The sequence below is a fragment of the Leptonychotes weddellii genome, chromosome 9 (genome assembly GCF_054177405.1).
Source record: "Leptonychotes weddellii isolate Sample4059 chromosome 9, ASM5417740v2, whole genome shotgun sequence".
NCBI lineage: Eukaryota > Metazoa > Chordata > Mammalia > Carnivora > Phocidae > Leptonychotes > Leptonychotes weddellii.
Window position 1 is genome coordinate 25,656,188 of NC_138377.1, and position 21,552 is coordinate 25,677,739.

A 21,552-nucleotide genomic window follows, 5' to 3' on the forward strand; every position below is an offset into this window, starting at 1 on the left:
TCTATAAGTCCAAGATCAAGTGTTGGCAGGGTTAGTTTCTCTTGAGGCCTCTCTCCTTAGCTTGCAGATGGCTGCCAGCTCACTGTGTGCTCTCATGGTCTTTCCTCTGTGTGCGCATTCCTGGGGTTTCTCCATGTGTCCAAATTTCCTCTCCTTATGGGGACCCCAGTCAGATTGGATTGGAGCCCATTCTAATGGCCTCATTTTAACTTAATCACCTCTTTAAAGGCTCTCTGTCTCCAAATACAGCCACATTCTGAGCTACGGTGGTGGTGGTGGTGGGGGAGCTTGGGGCTTTAACATATGGATTCTGGGGAGACATCAATCCGTAACGTGATCCAATAAATAAATATATTGAGACTAATAGGAGACAGGGTTCTCACTGTCAAAGAAGGGAGCTAGCAATACAGAAAGATAGAAAGCTAGATTGGAATTGAGGTACTAAAGTGAATCATGATTTTCAATAGAAAGAAAACAAATACAGATATAAATGTGTGTGTCCACATGCACGTATTCCCTCCCTTTGGCCCCTGAGAGGGCCCAGGAGCAGCAAACCCGTAATGACAATAAGCATACCTAATGTTCAGATCTTGGCCCCTAAACACTATTTTTTAGTAAAAGGAACCAATTTTTTTTTTAATTTAATTTTTTTAGAAATGTCTGACTTCAGGGTTAGGGCAGAGAAAGTCCAAGATGAATCTGGAATATCCAATTTGAAGGGACTCCTGTTGGCCCAATCTGGGACTACCTGAGCACCTAAATGAATGATGGTATTAATGGATTCTAGCCCACTGAATAAGTAGGAGTCGTTGTGTCCATACTGATATAACAAACTAAATGAATAAACAAATGAAGAGAGAAGAAAAGTTTTTCTTCCAGCAGAATGCCAGTGAATAGAGATGACAGAGTTAGAAAATCATGGTTTGGCAACCATCATCATCATAATTAATTCAGCAAAGAAACGCCAATGGATGATGAAACTAGGGGCAAGTGTTTGATGAGGTAAGGACATAGACAAAATTTCAAAATAGCTGCTAAAAATGCTTATTAATGACAAGGAGGGAAAGAGTAATTACACAGTAGAGAAGTCTGGCAGATACCACCTTGATCAAGTGACCAAGTTAATATCACTGGTAATAGCACAAATCTTGATTGGATACCATCTGATAGATGCAACGAAAAGAACACAGCATCACTTTTGTCATATTCTTGCCAAAAACACAGAACCTGAATCTAACCATGAGGAAACATCAGGCAAACCCATATCTCCAAAATAACTGTCCTGCAATCTTAAAAAATTTTAGGGTCATGAAAGACAAGGAAAGTCTGAGGAGCTATTCCAGATTGAAGAAGAGTAAAGAGACATGACAATTTAATGCAACATGTCATCTGATTTGGATCTTCTAGTTTTCCAGAGGATATTATTGGAACAATTGGCAAAACTTGAGTGGGTCTCTAGATTTGATAGTGGTAGTGTATACTGTTAATTTTCTGATTTTGTTGTTTGTATTCTGATTATATAGGAGAATGTCCTTGTTGGTAAGGATTATACATTAAAGTGTTTAAATGTGATGGGGCATTACGTTGCTACTTATTTCCAAACGGTTCAGGAAAAAAAGAGGTTATGTTTACAATTCTTTCTTTCTTTTTTTAAAAGATTTTATTTATTTGAGAGAGAGAGCATGAGCAGGGGCAGGGGCAGAGGCAGAGGGACAAGCAGACTCCTTGCTGAGCGTAGAGCTAGCTGCGGGGCTTGACCCCAGGACGCTGAGATCATGACCTGAGCCAAAGTCAGAGCTTAACTGACTGAGCCACCCAGGCGCCCCAAAATTTCTATTGTCCCCTACAATTATTTCTTTTTTTTGCCTTCTCTACCAATTTTATTTATTTATTTATTTATTTATTTATTTAAAAATTTTTAAATTTTATTATGTTATGTTAGTCACCATACAATACATCATTAATTTTTGACGTGGTGATCCAGGATCCATTGTTTTCATATAACACCCAGTGTTCCATGCAGTACGTGCCCTCCTTAATACCCGTCACCGGGCTAACCCATACCCCCTCCCCCCTCCCCTCTAAAACCCTGTTTGTTTCTCAGAGTCCATAGTCTCTCATGGTTATTTATAAGTTACAAAATTATCTAGACAAAAAATGGGGATAAAATTAAAACAAATCTTTTTTTTTTTTTTTGACAAAAACTGAGAGAGTTTTTCTATCAGTAGACTCACTAAAGGAAATTCTAAAGCACATTTTTTTTTCCAGTCAAAATGAAAATGATCTCATATGGAAGGTTAGAAATGAAGGAATAAAGGGGCAAATAAATCGGTAATCTAGAAGAATAGAAACTGTAGAGTTTTAAAATAAAATACATGTCAATAATGACACGTAAATTGGGAGGGGGATATATTGAATTTTCTGGGAAGAATGTAGTTGTACTGATTGAATTAGATTTTGATAAGTCAAAGATGCATTTTTGTAATGCATCTTTGTAATTTTTAATGTGCAGCACGCTAACAGTAAAAGAAGATAATATAACTTCAAAAAATGTAAGAAACTAAAATGATAAAAAATGCTCAGTTAATCCAGAAGAAGGCAAAAAGGAGAGAAAAAGGAACGTAAAACATATGGAGCAAGAGTAAAGCACATAACTGTTGGCGAAAATGCAAACTGGTGCAGCCACTGTGGAAAACAATATAGAGGTTCCTCAAAAAACTAAAAATAGGGGGCACCTGGGTGGCTCAGTCATTAAGTGTCTGCCTTCAGCTTTGGTCATGGTCCCAGGGTCCTGGGATCGAGCCCCGCATCGGGCTCCCTGCTCCACGGGAAGCCTGCTTCTCCCTCTCCCCCTGCTTGTGTTCCCTCTCTCGCTATGTCTCTCTCTGTCAAATAAATAAATAAAATCTTTAAAAAAATTAAAAATAGAACTAACCTACAATCCAGGAATTGTACTATTGGGTATTTACTAAAAATACACAAAAACACTAATTGAAAGGGATACATGCACCCCTGTGTTTATTTATTTATTTTTTTTTAAAAAAGATTTTATTTATTTATTTGAGAGAGTGCATGAGTGGGGAGAGGGGCAGAGGGAGAGGGAGAAGCAGGCTCCCCGCTGAGCAGGGAGCCTGATGGGGGGGCTCCATCCGGGACTCCCAGATCATGACCTGAGCTGAAGGCAGACGCTTAACCGACTGAGCCACCGAGGCGCTCCCACCCCTATGTTTATTGCAGCATTATTTACAATAGCCAAATTATAGAAGGCGCCCAAGTGTCCATGGATAGATGAATGGTTACAGAAGATGTGGTGTATATAAACGATGGGATATTTTTCAGCCATGATAAAGAATGAAATTTTGCCATTTGCAACAACATGGAGGGATCTAGGAAGTATAATGCTAAGTGAAATAAATTAGAGAAAGACAAAACCATATGATTTCACTCATATGTGGAGTTTAAGAAACAAAACAAATAAGCAAAGAAAAAAAAGAAAACCCAAAAAACAGACTCTTAATTATAGAGAACTGGTGGTTACCAGAGGGGAGGTGGTGGGGAAATGGGTGAAATAGGTGATGGGAATTAGGAGTACACTTATTGTGATGAGCAGTGACTAATATATAGAATTGTCAAATCACTATATTTTACACCTAAAATTAATATAACCCTATATGTTAATTAGGAATACTAGAGTTAAAAAAAGAACAAAGCACATAATATTTTTTAATCCAAATATATCAGAATTTACATTAACTGTATCTGAACTAAGTGCTTCAGTTAAAGACAATGATTATTAGACTGGATAAAAAACAAAACAAAACCTAACTATCTGTTACTTGTAAGAGACACATCTAAAAACATAAGGATACAAAAATTTTGAGAGTCAAAGGAGAGTAAAAACCTCATGTGAGCTAGCGGAGACAGTTGTGTGGCTGTGTTTGTATTAAACAGCATGGATTTTAAGGCAAAAACCATAACTAGAAATAAAATAGTCACTTTGTAATGATTACATGTTCAATTTACTGGAGTGATGTGAAGAATCTACCTTTGTTCTTTTTTTTAAAAGGTTTTATTTATTTGAGAGAGAGAATGTGGAGGTGAACAGGGGGAAGGGCAGAGGGAGAGAGAGAATCTCAAGCAGACTTCCCGCTAAGCACGGAGCCTGACACAGGACTCGATAGAACGACCCTGAGATCATGACCTGAGCCGAAATCAAGAGCCGGCTGCTTAACCAACTGAGCCACCCAGGTGCCCCAAGAATCTACCTTTGAATCACCTGATAATGAAGGCTTACAATGTATAAAACAAAAATTGACAGAACTACAAAGAGAAATGGGCAAAATCTTAATAACTGGCTGTTTTAGCATATGGGTCTCAATAACTGATAGGATAAGTGGACAAACGGTAAGCACACGGAAGATTTGAACAACATGATGAGCAAACTTAATTTAATGGACATATTAGTAGATAAAACCACATCCAATGACTGCAGAATACATACTCTTTTTAAGACCAGATAATATTTGTAAAACCTGGATCTATATTTGGCTATAAAGGAATTCTTGACAAACTTCAAATGATTGGAATAATAGGGTGTGTGTTTTGTGACCACAATGCAATTATACCAGAAATCAATAACAAAGAGATAATGGAAAATAAATCCCCTTGCATCTGCAAATTGTTTTAGTTAGCTTTAGTTAGGTTATCGTGCAAACAACCTCAGTCTCTCCTTGACTTACAACACATTTATTTATTTCTCATTCATGTTCATGTTGTCCGTATTGCAGCTCTGCTCCAAGCCATAGGCTAGCTTCAGGTCTCTTTTCTGTACCTTTTTATTCTATTTATCATATCTGGGATCCAGGAAGGAAGGAGCAACCTCCATGTGGGACATGCCTTTCTCCTGGCAAAAGTCACTGGAGTGCAAAAGGCCTAGCCAAGCCACACAAGCAAACTTAAAACTCTGCTGTAATATAGTGTACAGATCTCCCTGGACTTATGGTGGGGTTATGTCCCGACATACTCATTGTAAGTTGAAAACATTGTTAAGTTGAAAACACATTTAATACACCTAACCTACCAAACATCAGAGCTCCGCATAGCCTACCTTAAATGGGCTCAGAACACTTACTTAACTTACAGTTGGGCAAACTCATCCAACGCAAAACCAATTTTACAATTAAGTGTTGGATATCTCATGTAATTTACTGGATGCTGTACTGAAAGTGACAAACAGAATGGTCATATGGGTGCAGAATGGTTGTCAGTGTATGGGTTGTTTACCCTCCTGATCATGGCTGGAAGCTGTGCTGGCAGCCATTGCCCCACACCCTGAGAGAGGATCCTACACGTATCACTAACCTGGGAAAAGATAAAAATTCAAAATTCAAAGTACAGTTTCTACTGAATGAGTATGACTTTTGCACCATTGTAAAGTAAAAAAAAATGTAAGTCCAACCATCCTAAGTCAGGGACCATCTGTACCATCTGCTCAGTAGTCCATTGGCCTAAGAAAGCCACATGGTCAAATCTAAACTCAGTGGGCATGTATTATCCTACTACGGGTGAGGAGGGAGTAAATAATTGAGAAAAAAAATATATCTATAACTTAAATGAACAGATTCTAAATAACCCATGGGTTGAGGAAGATTTTTTTTAAAGATTTTTATTTATTTGTCAGAACGAGAGAGAGAGCACAAGCAGGGGGAGCGGCAGGCAAAGGAAGAAGCAGGCTCCCTGCTGAGCAGGGAGCCTGATGTGGGACTCAATCCCAGGACCGTGGGACCATGACCTGAGCCAAAGGCAGATGCTTGCTTAACTGACTGAGCCACCCAGGCGTCCCAAGGAAGAAATTATAGTGGACATGAGATTAAAAAATTGAATTAATAATGAAAAAAACCCAACACATTACAATCCTAGGATGCAGTTAAAGCAGTTTTTATAGGAAAATTTATACTTAAATACATATGCTAAAAATGAAGAAAGACGGACAATTAGTGGGATAAACATTCATCTCCAGAAGTGAGAAAAGAGCCACCCTGTAGTGGTTGTGTCTCAGGAGGGTGCTGAGTGGCTGGAGGACATGAGCAGAAAGAATTACTTTCCACTGTCTTTTTTTTTTTAACCTTTTAAGTTTCATATCATATGCACTTATTTATCTTTAGGAAAATAAAGTATTGAATATGGCTTATAATGCATCCGTTTCTTATATACATTTGGTTTGAGGGGCTTGAAAGGAAAAAGAAAAAGCAAAAACAGACTAGTTTAGGGATGATAAGGGAGACGTAATCAGTACAAAACAGAAAAAGATTAAAGGAATTTTGGTAGACTGCAACATACAACTCTATGGCAGCAAATTTGAAGTCCCAGAGAAAATGGGTTGTATCTTATCAAAATACAAACTATCAAATTTGACCCAAAAAGAAATGAAAAAGCAGAATAGATTACTTACCAGAGAAGAAATCAGAAAGATGTTTCAAAATCTACCATTAAAAATGGGGACCAGCTAGATTTAAAGCTGAGTTTTATCTAATCTTTAAAGAATGGATGATTCTGAAGTTATTTAATATATTCCAAGCTACAGGAAAAAATTAACCCCCTCAACTTGTTTTACAAAGCCAGCATAATTTTATAGCCCAAACCGGATAAAGGTAGTACAAAAGAGAATTCTAGAACAATCTCACTAATGAATATATATTTGCAGAAACTCAAAATATCAGTAAATTGAATCTAGCAAAAAGAGCCTAGAAGTTTATCAAACGCACGCACACACACACACACACACACACACAACAAACAAAACAAAGCAAAACAACAAAACAGCAAAAATAACATCCCTTCCTGATATACCAGGATCAGGAAGGCTTTCTTGAGATGATTCAATATCAGGAAACTTTCTGATAAAATTCATGATAAGAAAAACTATATGATCATATAATAGATGCTGAAAAGGTGTTTGATAAAATTCATCTCATTCCTAATAAGAACTCTAAGGAAATAGTAACAGAATGAAACAAATATGACAAAAGCTATTTACCAAAAACTAAAAGCAAATAATGTCCTACGTGGTGAAACATGAAAATAATTTCCATTAAAATCATTATTATAATTTGACTGGCAAATTGGAAAAAACAGAAAAACTATCTTTTTTTCCCTGATGATATGATTACATACCTAGAAAAAAGTGACAGACTCCAGTCAAAAAAAAAAAAAAGTACAAGAATTAATAAGGTAATCTGGTAATGGGGATGGAATTTAAATACTTATAAAGATCAGGGCACCTGGCTGGCTCAATAGGTAGAGCATGTGACTCTGGATCTCAGGCTCACGAGTTCAAGTCCCACATTGGGTGTAGAGATTACTTAAAAATAAAATCTTAAAAAAAAAAGTGGAAACGGAAAAAAGTATTACATTTACAACAACAACAAAAATAATGAAATACTTAGATATAAATCTAACAAGACACAGGATTCATAAAGGAAGCCACAAAATATTATGATAAAAACACAAATGAAGGTCTGAATAAATGCAAAGGTCTATCATATCCTTGGATACGAAGACAATATTTAAAATGTTATTTCTCCACAAAATAATATATACATTTAATGCAGTTCCACTTAGGATGCTCATAGGTTTTTTCTGAACCAGATAAAATAATCTCCAACTTTATACAAAGAATAACTGATATGCCATGGGAAAAAAGAATATCAGCTATCAGAACTTATTAGTATAGTTATTGGTGTTGGTCTAGGAATCATTAGCTAGAGCAGTGGAAAGCTGAGAATCCAGAACTGGCACATTAGAGATTAGTATTCACAAAGGAAGCATTCGAATTCTATAAACTTCAGTAGCTAGAGGATGAGATACTTAAAAAAAATTTATTTATTTATTTATTTATTTTAGAGATAGCGTGCAATGAGTGTGAGCCCGGCGGGGGTTGGGGGTGTGGGGAGAGGGAGAGGGAGAGAGAGAATCTACAAGCAGACTCAGCCCTGAGCACAGAGCTGATGCAGGGCTTGATCTCACAACCCTGAGATCATAACCTGAGCCTGAGATTATGACCTGAACCAAAATCAAGAGCTGGCTGCTTAACCAACTGAGCTACCCAGGGAGCCCAAGGATGAAACTCTTTAAAACGATGTGGGTTTGGGGCTCCTGGCTGACTCAGTTGGTGGAGCATGCGACTCTTGTTCTGAGTTCAAACCCCACCTACAGTGGGCATAGAGCTTACTTTAAAAAAATTTAAAAAAAATAGATAAAATGATGTGGGTTCAACTGGTATCCTGCTGGAAGAAAGTAAATTTGGACCTCCATCTTACTTCATACACACAAATAAATTCCAGGTGGAAAAAATGGTAAATGTAAAAAATAGAATAAATATTTTACAAGACAATTTAGGAGGCTACATGTGTTTTCTAAGGATCAAAGAGGTCTTTTTAACTAGGACTGGAAGCCCAGAAGTTATAAAAGAAAAGATAAACATATTTGATTAGAAGATTAGGGGTTAAAAAAAAAAGGGGAAGGGGTTTAAAAAAAAGATGGAAAAAATTAATATCATAAATAGTACCATAAGCAAAGTTAAGGGACAAATGATAACTAACATCTATATATTGGAGATGGTAGTCAAATAGTTTCTATAAACTTAATCTTACAAATTTCATTTCTTGTAAATCGACAAGAAAAATATTAAATAATGCCAGAGGAAAATGGGCAACTGATTATAAAGAGAGAATTCACAGAAGAGCAAGTTCAAATATCCTGCCATGTAACTGCCATATAAGAAGATGCTCCAATTTCTTGAGGTCAGGACAGGAACATTGGCAGCACCTTCCCATCAACTAGAAAAGGTCCTTCCTCTGCACTGAACACAGCCAGGATGGTTGGTTTTGCAAGCCATTTGTGGGCTAGATTTCAGCCCCAGCAAACTATGCACACATTGCACAATGCATGTAGTAGTCCAGATTCAGAGAAATGCAAGTTCATAACGAAATATTGCTTTATATCCGTCAAACTGGCAAAAACTCAAAAGGAGCTATAATACCTGTTGCCAACAGGGATGTGGGGGAAAGTGTGCTCTCGTATATTGAAGTTGTAAAGCGTCCCAGCATTTTTGGAAGGCAATCTGGCACTATCTGTTAAAATTAAAAATACATATTCCCCTTGACCCTAGAATCCTACTCCTAGGAATCTATTCCATAAAAATAAAAGTGCTAATTTGTAAGGACATGTGTGCAAGAATGTTTATTGCAGGATTGTTTGTAGCTGCCAAGAACTGGAAACATGGTGAATGGCCATTAATCAGGGAATGGCTGAAAAATTAAAATATATTACTCCATAGAATATTACATGGCCATTAAATGAAATGAATTATAGCCTTACCAGATGTCTGAGAGAGATTTCCATGAGATACCAGTGAGTCAGAAAAGCAAGATGCAAAATGAGTGTAATATGATTCCATTATGGCAAAAAGCAGAACATAAAAACCTCCCTATATATGTGGGCACACAGGAATATGTATATGTGTGTGTGTGATTGTAACAAAGGGAAATCTACATGGACACACTCTAGTTAATGTTAGGGGGAGAGAGGAAGAGTTGCCCACAATAAAAGCAGCAGGTGTGATATAATCCCGTTCATGTAAGATTGTGGAGGTTTCTGTGCATAGTGTGTGTGACTACGTGCGTACATAAATGCATCGAAGGATGAACCCTTCAGTGTCACTGGCTGGGATGGTGAGATTTCAGGGGACTTTTATTTTCATGATCATTTCTTGTGTAGTGTTCTGATTCTTTATAAGGGACATATATTATTTTTATATCCAGAAAGAAGACGAACTTATTTTCATTTTGAAAATGAAAAAAAAAAACAAAACAAAAACCAAATAAACCCCAAACTCCAAATACTAATATGACTCCGTAATACACACATTCTTATTTATAGTTGGCTCGAGGGGACTCAACTTGAAAAAGCGATGCAAAAGAATGAACAAAGCAAATGTCTGTTGCTCTGAAGTATTACCTTCATCACAAATTATGGGGCAGTTGGGAAAATGTTTAAAGTTGCACGTATATTTTGTTACGGCACATCTTCTTGATGGGTTCACGGTGTCAGCAGAATTATTTGCTGCCTTTCGTAAACTTTTCAAAACTTTTAGTAGAAGTTTGATAGTTTGGTGTTTGGTTTTTCTTTATGGGAGGACATGGAGGGGGGAGGGCCGTGGGAGGGGAAAGAGCAGTGTAAGTAAAAGGTGGGGAGGCGTCTCCAGCAGTTGGGGGCACAAGCTCAGTGTTGCCTGCTGCCTTGAAGGTGTATGGTTTTAGCCATTAGAGAGGGAGGTTTCCTCTTTACTTTTCAGATGGCTAATGAAAATAGCACTATGGGATATTACAAACCCAGCATTGCAAATTTTAGATTTGGGGGAGAAACTCATTTTTGTGTTTTGGACTTGAGAGGAGAATTATTGGCACTGGGGTTTAGAGAGCGGGAAACGTGTTGACCTAGTTTTAAGTCAAGGCTGCTAGTTAGTATGTGTTCGCTTTTACCCAATTATCCCTTTACAAACCGAGAAAACAAGGGAAATCTTTCCTGCCCGTTGAACGAGGGTTCTAAGAATACGTACATTTAAATGGGCTAAAATGAAGAAAGCACTTTAGAACGGTGCCTGCACTTGGGAAGCACTATGTAAGTGTTGCTCTATTATTACTATTACTGTTATTAATCTTGTCTCTTTGGTTGGGCTCAACTGCTTGCATAAGAAGCACTTACTTTGTTTTGGGAATGGCTTACAATGTAAGGCATTGATGTAGTTTAAGATTCTGACATGCTGTCTGAATTACTTTGTGTATGATACTTCACCCAACACTGTCAACTTGAGGGCACTCTATTCTATTTGACGGCAGAATTAAATCAATAGTTACTTATAGTCACTTCATAATGACACTTAGCAGTTTAATAGGATATTAAAAATACTTTTGATCCTTTTAAAAGATTTTATTTATTTATTTGAGAGAGAGAGTGAGCGAGAGAGAGCACACGAGCGGGGGCAGAGGGAGAGGAAGAGGGAGAAGCAGACTCTCCTGCTGAGCAGGGAGCCCGATACGGGGCTCCATCCCAGGACCCTGGGATCATGACCTGAGCTGAAGGCAGATGCTTAACTGACTGGGCTACACATGCCCCAATACTTTTGATTTTTAAAGATAAATGTGTTTTTCAATAAAATCAGGTGTTGCCCATGCTCAGTTTGGGATGGGACACGGAGAAAGTATAGCCTTATTGGGATATCCAGCAGTTTTCACCAAGGATGTCTTTTTCTAGTAATTAAAAGAAGAACCTTTGAAAACATCATGCGATGAGGATGAATTAAGGAGTTTTGCTTTTGGGTTTGGTGTTTTGTTTCATCCTGTTACAATGTCCCACCACCTCTGTGACCTCTATAGTTCTGAGAGCAGAGTCTTGGAATGCCCTACTCTTTCTTCCTCCCTTACCCTTCCTGAATTCTGGATAAGCTATTTTGACCCACCCACTGGGAGAGCACTCCTGGTGTGGGAAGGTCAGGAGCCCAGACGAGAAGGCTGGAGAAGAGAAGGCCTCATTCCTCTGTGTTAGCTGAGAGCCAGAAAAAGCAACCCCCTGCAGGGCTCCCACATTTGAAAAGTACCCTGGTGCCTAATGACAATCGTGCGAGTGCAGAGCAAATGTAGGAGGACTCTGCCCCTCTCTGACCTCATTCCTTGTAGTCCTTACTTAAAATAGTAACCAGTTAAATGTGGTGGCCAGTGGTAGTCTGAATTTTTACTCCCAATGCTCACCTGCCTGCCTTACTTTTGGAAATGATGAGTAAGTGCCTGTTGGGCACCCTCTCCTAAGGGATTTTATCTGGGGAACAGATTTATACCCCCTTCCCAATGACACCTTCTGCCCTTGATGCATTTAAGGCATCTGGTCTCCCTTTGTCCTCTTGGTCCTGGAAAGGAGATTGGGAATGATCATTGGAGTTCTCATAGTTTGTGCTCTGGGTGCCTCTCGCCAGAGTGTCCGAGGCACAAATCTGTCTGTGACTTGTAGGCCAAATGAATAGTCATCGGAAGGATCAACAGTCAGTAGGTATGGCTTTGGGGATTTTCCAAAAGGCAGGGCAGGCCTGATCTGTAAGATACCATCTGAGGCAGTTCTGCTTGGATGTTCAATTTCAGGTAATCAACCATCTGGGGGACATAGATACAGGCTAGAGATACAATACGTAGGTATACTAGGCTGCCATTCACATCGGAAGGAATGAGAGGTGTTGCAGATTTGGTAAGCTAAGAAAGTAGCATGGTGCATGTCATCATTTGCACTGCAGTTGTATAGGGCATGTCTTTCGAAGTTCTCTCCAAGTGGGGATAATGCCGGTCCCAATACATTGCTGGCTTTCCCAGAAATCCAGGCACTTGATTAAAGTGGGTCATTGCATGCTAGGGCTTCTGCGCGCCCCCCCCCCCCCGCCCTTTAAGACTTGCGATCCTTCTTGGCAAAATTGGAATAGTCAGGGAAGAGTCGTTCCATATTATGTCGAATCTACTGAATCTGAGTTTCTGACAGCAAAAGAAACTGGAATGGCAAGCAATTTGAAGTAAGGCTGTGTGGTTAATTTTTTATTCCCACTCTCAATGTAGTAACACATCTGATGCCAAAACAGCTTTGGCTATAGAACTGAGCATGTTTTTTCCACCTGACTCAGCATGGGTGATAAATAAATCAAGTACGTTTTACTGCTCTAAGAGTATGTAGGATCATGGGTAATCTTTTCTCAGAGGCAAACCATGTTCCCCACTCCCCCCAACTTTGCAGATGGACTCGCCAGAGCTTAGAGAGGAAAAGACGACTTGCTTTTATGACATGCACATTTTGGTTGACCCAGTGGAGCAGTTTCCTTAATTTCAACCAGGTGACCTAGCCGTAGTTCTTACTCAACTGTATCACTCAGAAAGTATCCTAAAATCCAGACAGTCAAGTTTTCCATTGCTGCATCAGTTTGACAGGTGGTGTATTCATTGCATGTCAATGCCCTGATGTGGCATTAATCCAGGACCTAATGCCATGGACCTAATGCCATTCACTCATTCAGCAAATATCTTGTGAATACTGCTATGTTCCAGAACATCATGAAAAAAGTACTCAATTGTGTTATACTGATGCGTTTTCAATCTTTTTTTTTTTTTTTGCCTTCGAGGTATCCATGTGAACATTGCTGTGTTTGACAGTTTCTTCCAGAGTTGGAACCCTGCAGGGTTTCCCAATTTTATGACTTTCGAAGGGGGCCTTCCCCACTGGCTGACACTAGAGGGCGCTCAGTCGCCAGTAACAAATTTGGGTACTTGGATTTTGCGCACTATTTCAAGACTTTGGTTTTAGTCTTTTCAGGAAAGAACAGTTGCACAACTCCATTCCCCTCCTAATGGAATGTCAAAAGAGGGGACCTTCTAACGTGGACTACACGTTCGTTTCCATGAAGGCTTTCTCCCTTAAAATCCAGACTTTTGAAATATCCCTGTTGTTAATAGTGATTAACTTGCTAGGAACTGCACGCGCTGCACATGACATTTAATCGCATCCTACTGCCATCCACCACATCCACATCGAGTTCCATGATACGCCAAAAGGAAATTCTGGAAAGGACGGACTCCTTTATGAACTCAAAGAATTTACCGACAGGCCAATTCGGCTCTTACTTACTGTTGCGTCCAACGCCCTTTCCCCTTGAGCACAGGCGAGTCTGGCCTCCCATTTTGGCCCCAGGATTTTCTGGCTTCCGCCGATTTAACGGATCACATTCTGTTACCCCTGGACTCCACCTAACTCCCCCATCCTGTATCTTACGTTCTTTCTTTTTTTGTACCTCTTCAGCATCAACCCGTACTCAATCCTTTCAAATGCTCACTGTGGGTCAGTTGCTTTTCCTTTATTTCCCTTACACTATCACATGTATGCCTCACCACCACCCTTAGAAGCTGGTATCAAGCTCCCCATCTTAGAGATGAATAAACTGAGGGTCAGGATTAAGTCACCTGCCAGAGTTTGTGTACCTTGTAAGTAGTCAAGTCAGGATCTAGTTCTAAGATTTTCTGATTCATTTTGTTCTGCACTGCCCTCCTTAATCAGACTTTCACACTGTTTAGTACTGTCATCCACTTGTATCATTCCTGGTCACGCTCCTTGGTTTTTACCAGGTGAGAGTTGAACCAAAATTCACAATGCATGATAAAAACTAGCGAAAGACAATATAAAAATGGAAATGAATCTCAATTGGATGAAATTGCCTCTCCTTCTCCCATTATATTTCAGAATTAAAAAGAAGCCAAACTTGAGATAGGAGTCGCTTTGGTCCTTAGGTAAAACGGGTTCTTGGTTCGGCCCTTCTATGATGAAGATTTCACCTTAGGAGTCACGCCAGAGTGGCTAATATGCAAGATTAAAATATTTGTATTTGACTTTCTAGGAAGACTTCCTAGAAACCCAAAGGCTTTCAGGATCTCTGTCAATGAGCTCATTTGTTGGGTCATAGTTACAGCTTCAATATTTTGAGTTTTTCAGGGCAAGGAATTTCTGTGTTACTTAGTATGAAACGAGGCTAACATGAATATAGAATCACCAGGTTGGAAATTGAATTCCCTCCAATAGTTTACATTTTCTACATGTCTAATGTGGTTCTAAAGAAGAAAATGACCACGGAAATGTCTAGGTTAGCGAGTGTTTGGCATTTATTATGAGTAGAGATTTTTTAAAACACAGCTTTATTGAGATATAATTTATATACCATACAATTCATCTATTTAAAGTGTATGATTGAATGGGTTTTCGGATACTCACAGCTACGTACATCTATTGCCACAGTTGGTTTTGGAATATTTTCATCACCTGCAGAAGAAATCCTGTATCCTTTAGCTGGCACCCTCCTTTCCCCTATACCTACCCCCACGTCCAGCCCTAAGTAACCACTAATCTACTTTCTGTCTCTATGGATTTCCCTACTCTGGACTTTCACAGGCATAGAATCATATAGTATGTAGCCTTTTGTATCTGGCTTCTTTCACTTAGCATAATGTTTTCAAGGTTCATCCACATTGTGGCATGGATCAGTGCTTCATTCCTTTTTTATAGCTGGCTAATATTCTATTGGATGACGCACCACCTTTCATTTATCCATTTATCTGTTGAGAGGCATTGAGGTGTTTCCACCTTTTGGCGATTAGGAACATTCGTGTATGCATTTCTGTGTAGACATGTTTTCCCTTCTCTTGGATATACACCTGGGAGTGGAATCGCTGGATCATAGGGTAACTTACGCTTCATTGTTTGCAGACCTGCCAGATTATTTTCCAAAGCAGCTGGATGATTTTACAATCCCACCAGCGTTGGGTGAGGGTTCTGACTTCTCTCCATCCTTGTCAACACTTGCTGTTCTTTGACTTTCTGATTCTAGCCATCCTGGTGGGTGTGAAGTAGAGTTTTTTTTTTTTTTTTTTAAATAGGGTGGGATTTATGTCCCTATGACATTAAGTTTTTATTTATTCTTTCCACTACCAATTATTAACCATCTACCAGGCCTTGGGCCAGGCTCAGGAGATTTAAAGGTGCCACACCTGCCCTCCACATCTCGTGGGACAGGGAGCCAGCAAATGGGACACATGAAAATACAAGTATTTCTCCCCCTTTTATCTGTTTTACTCATCTCCCCAACCCCCTCCCCTCTGGGAACCACCAGTGTGTTCTCTGGAGTTATTAGTCTATTTCCGATTGTTCATTTGTTTTGTTTTATAGGTTCCACATATGAATGAAATCATATGATATTTGTCTTTCTCTGTCTGACTTATTTCACTTAGAATAATACCCTCCAGGTCCATCCATGTGTCACAAATAGCAAGAGCTCATTCTTTTTTAATGGCTCAGTAATACTCCATTGTGTGTTTGTGTGTGTGTGCACGTGTGTGTGTGTACCCCACATCTTCCTTATCTGTTCATCTCTTGATGGACACTTGGGTTACTTCCATATCTCGGCTATTGTAAATGATGCTGCAATAAACGTGTGCACATATCTTTTCAAATTAGTGTTTTCATTTTCTTCGGGTAAATATCCAGTAATGGAATTACTAGATCATATGGCATTACTATTTTTAATTTTTTGAGGAACCAAGTATTTTAATATAGCTATGGATAAAACTCTGTGAATGCCAACAGTAGCAAGTGGCTAATTTGAGATCCATTTAATCTGCATAGGTTTACATTCAAGCTATGAAATAGATAAAAGTATTTAATATCAGCTTTATGAAAAGCCATTCTAGAAACATGATGGCTTTCAGAGTCATCATCATTGAACCAACTCATGTCTAGAAAATAGCCCTGGTTTTCAGAATCGTCACTGAGTTCCAACTATTACAATATGGCAGCAATACAAGTTTTTGCCTGTTGAATGGGGATAAAATAAGTTGATTGGTGAGAACAGAGGACAAGAACATATGGTAACTTTGGGAATCCAGGTACCAAAATAAATTTCATTTCTTGCCTAGACCTTAATAATCCCATTTCATTGGATTTGTGCTTTTCTCCTTCACCAGAACCAGTTGCTTCCATTCTGTCTCACCTCCCATAAGTACCCCTCACTCATTTCCATGCCCGGTTCCTTTGCCGTTAGTTTTTGGGGGGTTTTAGACTGCCAAGCCTCTGTCCTGGAATCCAAAGCTGCATCGCAGAAGTGATCATCAGGGTGTCTGCCCCTGTTGGCTTAGATGCATTGAAAATGCACTGGGCCCTCTGTGGGCTTCTGGAACATTTTCTTACCACCTCCCTCTGCCCTCTTGAGTAGAATAAACATGGAGTTGTCCTTTTGCAGCTCTGCAGACCAGAGTTCACCGCCTAGAGCTGTCAGAGAACAGAAAGCACCTGCTGCAATTCGGCAGGGCCGGGTCCCACTCTTTGCCAGAATGTGGGACATTTTAGGTCCCGTGGCTTCCGTCCATCTCTCCTGCTTGTGGACACCTATTTTTATGGGGCGTAAATATCTGCAGAACAACCGGACTTAATGTGTTCTCCTGTGCTTGGCTTTCAGACTTCTCCTGGATGAGCTTCTCATGGCAGAGGAGAAGCCTGAGGTCAGAGAAATGGTGTGAGTGAGAGAAACAGATGCCTTGGAAGTGTCACCGTACTTAAAGCCATACCCCACAGAAAGGCCTCTCTGGGGGCCCTTGGGGCAGCCACTTTTGCAGATGAAAAGACATTTCTTTCCCCAGGAAATGGCTAAGGGAATACATTTATTTCTTTATACGTGGACTCAGGCTTAAGAGAAATTGGTTCATGCGTGTCTTGGTCCAGACATGGTTCTAGTCCCTCCTCATGGTGGTAATGGTGGAGTTCTTTTTTCTTTTGTTTCCTTTGTTCCATCCTGTCCTTCTCTGCAGGAGGACCTTGCCAGTTGCTTTGATTTAGGATGCAGGGGCTGCCAGGCAACGAGGCAGCTACGAAGGCAGCCCTGACCTTCCTGTCTGGTTGGTGCCAGTATTTCAGATCTGGTGTCCACGTAGACGGGCCAAGGGGGGACTCAGAAAACATGGATTGGCAGGTAGAGGGGGGGATAAGAGAGCGGAATTAGTTCTCTTAGACAAATAGACACAGCAGAAGCTCTATAAGCAGTGGCTCTACCAGGAAGAAGAACCAAGGCCCACTGGTGGTTGTCTAGCATTAGTGAGGGAGAAGAGGGACCTGGGCCAGTTCTCAGAGTAGACTGTGATTACTCTGTGTGATGTGAGTGGAGAAAGCTCCTGTATAAAAATATCCCATTCGCTGTCTTTCCTGGTGCCTGAGATTCTAATCAAGCCATTGCTTCTGCATGCCTGCGTGTGTGTGTGTGTGTGTGTGTGTGCGCCTGCGTGTATATGTACACCGTGTCTCATGAAGTCTTGATTCCCCTCCTTGTGAAGGTTTTGGGGTGTCCTAGAATCCCCTATTAAGATGCAACTACCCAGGAGGGAGAGTCCTTTAAGCCGATTCAGAGCATGCCCTGAAAGAAAGGGTGGGGATTAGTAGGAAAGGATTTGGAAGAGGCCCTTGACACAAGGTGGAATCCATACAGCAAGGAGGAGCCAGAGGATGGGGCCTAGAGAGAATCCCAGCCTAGGTCACTGTCCTGCCGGGAGAAGAGACTTATACCAATTTCAGGGGGTGATAGGTGATAGAGGGATGGGGGCTAAGGTATTCTAGTGAGGCAAGCCCCTCTCCCACAACTGAAGGTCTCAGTGCTTCATTGGCTTCCAGCCTTCAGGCCTTAGCTTTGACTTCATGTTTCTCCAGGCAAGTGGAGCTGACTGATGTCCATTCCCAGAAGCTCAAAACCTGGCAGCATCCTGGGCCTTTCCATCTCCTGCAGGCCCATGGCCTGCCTGCCACCATGGCCTGCAGGTTCTAATTCCTTAGAAATCCCCAATTCTGCCCCTCATCTTCTCCCTGATGCCCCAGACCTTCAGCTCGCCCTCCCTCCAATTCATGGTCACACTGCTGATGGAAAGGGCTTTCTAAAAAGGCAACCTCTTCATTTTCACCCCCAGCTTAAAAATCTTTCAGTGTTGCCTGGTTGCCTTCCAGATAAAACTCTTCCTCTCTTAGTGTTGGCACCCACTCCTCGTCTCTCCAGCTTCTTCGGGCTCGCTCAGATCTCTGCCACTCCCTTCCTACCAGAGGGATCCCCGAAATCACGGTGCTCTCTCTCACTTCCCTGGGGGCTCTTCTACGTGCTGCCACTTCCGTGGGGACATCTTTCCTCCTACAGGGTATTCGGGATTCAGCTCAGGAGTCACTTCTAGGAGGGCAACCCTGACCTTCCTCTCTGGTTGTTGTGCCTCATCCAACCCCACAGTGTCCCCTGTTCCTCTGCTTCATGGCTCTGTGTTGTCACTGCCTGCTTCTCTCTCCCTCCCCTTTAAAGGTGGGAACTGTCTTAGGTCTCTCTGGATCCCAAGGCCCAGCATAAAGGAGGCATGGTGGCACAGAGTAGGGAATCTACAAATATTTGCTGGATGAATGAATTGTTCTTGGATTATGGTTTGGGTCTGGAAGACCTGTCATTCCTTGGCTCATTTCTGATGTCTACCCAACCAAGGCCTGAACTGAATGGGACCGTCTCCATGAAGCCTTTCCCTGCCCCCAATGTTGGAGGTCCTTGCTCCCTCCATGAAGGTTCCTTGACATATATCACTTCTCCCCTGTTTTAGACCAATTTGTGAAAATCTCAATACCATGAAACCTTGAAAACCCAAAAGAGTGAATGCACTCCGTAAACACCCAAGGATGCTTCCATTGGGATTATGGGCATTGTTCCAGGAAAAGGAGAGCCTGGCTGGGCAGGCTGCTTTTCCCTTTTAAGTCACATCAAGTAATTACTCTGCTTGCTTGTAGGGTTGGGCCTACTATCTTTATTCTCTCTCCAGATGGATGGGAATTGCTTTTTGCAGGTTTTTTCCCTGTCTGGTTTATTTTTATTTCGCCACCTGTGCCTAGCACAATGCCTCCCTCAAAGAGAGCCTCCAATGGATGAGTGAATGAATGGACTGAGTTAGTGGGAAGCAGCAAGCATTGGTTTCTGTTTGGCTTTACCTTGAAATAAGCGGTTTCAGAGGTCTGGCCCTGGGAGCATCTCAGATACCCAGAACTTGACTTTTTTTTTCTTCTTCTGTGCTTTGAGATATCGTGAGGGGAGTAAGACCCTCTCCATCCACATCCCCAAGAGGAGAGAAAACCAGATTATAGTTTTGATGTCCCCTTTTCGGCTTAGTGTCTAGAACATACCAGAGCTGGTTCTGGATCTCAGGGAACCAGTGTGGCCAATCAGCTGCCAAGGCCATGACTGATTGTTCTGTGGATGAATAGAGGGATTGAGGGTGGGAGCTTGTTCTTATTTTTTAAATACCCATAGGACATAAAACTCCTTCAGCTCCCCGAAACTGCTAGGTAGTGCATTTATTTTGGATGGCTTTTGTGGCACACTTCCTCTTTCAAGTGAACTCTTTGGCTGTTGGTGATTTCTGCATCTCCTTCCGCCCTCTCTCTTATTTTGATGTGCCTCAAAAAAAGTCAGCCACAAAGGCCAACACTTGCTACAGAAATGCCGTTCTTCCCTGCTTCTGCACTGGCATCTCCTCACAGCTTTGACTCAGGGTCTGCTGAAACAGCCCTCAAACTTTTTTTTAAGATTTTTTTTATTTATTCATTTGAGACACAGAGATACAGAGAGAGAGCATGAACAGGGGGAGAGGCAGAGGGAGAGGGAGAAGCAGGCTCCCCGCCGAGCCAGGAGCCGGATGTGGGGCTCAATCCCAGGACCCTGGGATCACGACCTGATCTGAAGGCAGACACTTAACCATCTGAGCCACCCAGATGCCCCAGCCCTCAAACGTTTTAGAAGAAAACAGATTTGGGTGCCTGTAGTGGTTTGGGTCCTTGGGTCTGTGGTCACACCCCCCAGTGATCCTTTGGATGGTGGTGTTGGACACATACCTGAACTGGGCCAGGGAGTTTTGCTAACTGATATTAAGGCTGAATTTGAGAAGGGTCCACAAGATGGATTAACATGATTGAGAAAGGCCTCATCCTCCCTCCCCTGGTCACACCCACTATCTGGAGCAATCCTGTATCATACAAATACAACACCTGCCACATGAATAATTTAAAATTTCCTAGTAGCTACATTTCAAAAGAAACAGATGAAATGAGCTTTAATAACATTTTTTTACTTAACCTAGTAAGTCCAAAATATTGTCATTTTAATGTGTAATCAATATGAAAATTATTAATGAGCTATTTTACATTCTTTTTTTGGTACTAAGTCTATGAAATTTGGTGTGTACTTAACAGTTACAGCCCACCTCCATTTGAACTAGCCACATTTCAAATGCTTAGTAGCTACATGTGACTCCCAGCTCCCATGTTGGATAGCACAGCTCTAGACTTCCCAGGTGAGATGGAGAGTGGTTATTCTGGGCCCACTCTAACCTCCAAATTAAGCTACCCAACCAGCTGAATCAAGATGAAAGAGATGGGCAACTATACCCCCCCCCACCCAAAAAAGGGAAAGAGATGGGGAGGGATGGAATGTATTTAAATCTATATCTATCTATAGCTATAGAATATCTGTAGAGCTTTAGAGATGGGATTTTAAAAGCGTCTTGATGTCACAGTCAGCAAGAAGACATTTTTTGGGTTTAAGTAGTTATATGGCTCCTAACTGAAGTAGTCTGATTTATTATTTTGTTCTCATGAAAGTTGTTCTTTGGGGCGCCTGGGTGGCTCAGTTGGTTAAGCGACTGCCTTCGGCTCAGGTCATGATCCTGGAGTCCCTGGATCGAGTCCCGCATCGGGCTCCCTGCTCAGCAAGGAACCTGCTTCTCCCTCTGACCCTCCCCCATCTCATGTGCTCTCTCTCTTGTTCTCTCTGTCTCAAAAAAAAAAAAATCTAGAAAGTTGTTCTTTGTTCATTCTTCTCGAATTCATGAGTTTAAAAAACTAAACTTGATAGACAGTTTTACTTTT